Source organism: Delphinapterus leucas, chromosome 5 (assembly GCF_059928025.1).
Source record: "Delphinapterus leucas isolate spDelLeu-1000000601 "Yukka" chromosome 5, BTC_Dleu_Yukka2, whole genome shotgun sequence".
Classification (NCBI taxonomy): Eukaryota; Metazoa; Chordata; class Mammalia; order Artiodactyla; family Monodontidae; genus Delphinapterus; species Delphinapterus leucas.
This window is the reverse complement of record NC_143133.1, coordinates 1,046,286-1,048,101: the sequence shown is the minus strand read 5'-3', so window position 1 is coordinate 1,048,101 and position 1,816 is coordinate 1,046,286.

Here is a 1,816-nt window from a genome sequence, read left to right as displayed (position 1 = left end):
CTCTGTTTTGAAGTGAATTTTTGTGAGGGCATTCTGTTAACAGGGTCTGTGCACAGACCCTGGGGTGGGTTTGCGTTCCTTTGGTGAAACGCCTGCTGTGAAGGGCACTGCGCGTGGTTCAGCTGCTCGGAAACACTGGGCGCGTGGCCGGCCCCTCTGTGGACGCGGTCGTTGTGTGCCGGGCTGTTTGGAGCAGGGCCGCGTCGCTGAGGACTTGGGACGGGCCGTGAGGACGTGGTCCTGGCAGCCCTGCTCTGTCACTTCAATAAAAGGCATTCATTTGCTTTGCGGTGTGGCTTCTGCCGCTCGCTTTTCTCCCCAGGTCACGTAGGCCTGGTTGGCCTCGCGTCTCTTTTTGTTCATTCTAACAATAAAATCATAGGCTTTCTACCAAACACGTTGATCTAAGGAACTTTGGGTAAGAGGAAGGATTTGCGATAGCGAAAGGAGACGTTTATAATCTTTGGAGAAATATTCTTGCTTTTCTTTCCTGAGAAAATGGTCGTGGGGCCCTGTTGTTAACTGGAAGCGCCTTCTGAACTGGCTTGGGCTTAGCTGGGGGCCGGGCAAGGCTGGGAAGCGTGCTCTTCCCCATGGGCCCCCCATTGGCCCTACCCTGTGAGGTGGGGGGCAGGGTCTTTGAGTGCTGCGCGGCCGCCTGCCGGGCACCCACCCTCCTCTTGCCTCTTGGGAAACTCAGCAGCACCTGTTCTGACACAGTTACTTGCAGAACTGAAGTGGCGGTAAAGGCTTCTTTTCCCATCAGTGTCGAAGAGGTCTTTCTTCTCTTAAAACCTCGGCGGCAGCCTGAGGGCCCCGCTGTCCTCAGAGGCACAGTTGGGCTCCTGGTTGCTCTCCTGGGAAGTGGGGGGGGGGGGGGTGGATGTCTGTGCCGCAGACAGATGCAGAGGGGCCTCCTGCCTTTTCTGAACAGCCCACATGTCCAGTCAGAGGCCCTTGCCACTGGCTGGGCCCGTCTGGGGTGTCACCTGGACAGCGGGGATTTGGAAGCTGCCTGGGTTTTTTTGTTTTTTTTTTTGTTTTTTTTTTTGCGGTACGCGGGCATCTCACTGTTGTGGCCTCTCCCGTTGCGGAGCACGGGCTCCGGACGCGCAGGCTCAGCGGCCATGGCTCACGGGCCCAGCCACTCCGCGGCATGTGGGATCTTCCCGGACCGGGGCACGAACCCGTGTCCCCTGCATCGGCAGGCGGACTCTCAACCACTGCGCCACCAGGGAAGCCCTTTTTTGGGCTTTTTTTGGCGACGCCGCGCAGCATGTGATATCTTAGTTCCTTGACAGGGATTGAACCCTTGTCCCATGCAGTGGAAGCGTGGAGTCTTAACCATTGGACCTCCAGGGAAGCCCTGGAAGCTGCCCAGGTTTAGCTGAAAGAGAAAAGAACAAAAATAAGTTGCCGAGGGAGCCGGGGTGGGGGTGAGACGGGAAGGTGGCTGCAGGGGACGTGGTGCTGGTGGTGTTGGGACGGCTGGAGAGCCCCCAGGATGGCTCTTCAGCAGGGGCTGGAGGAGGGGACCCTGGCCTGGCAAAGGCTACTGTAGGGCCCAGGCGGGGAAGCGTGGGAGAGAGTCGGCGACGGCAGGGGCAGTGCTGTGTGCAGGAGTGAGCCCAGCCGGGCCCAGCCCCGGGGGGCCCTGAGCAGGTGGCGGGCGGGCAGGGGAGAGCTCCCCACAACCCTGTCCAGCTGGGCCGGCTGTGGGTCTCCAGGCCGAGCACATCTGTGTCACTCCAAGCTGCTCGGGGTCAGCCTGCAGGTCTGGGCGGCCGCGGAGGGGCGTCTTAGGAGCCCAGGTGAG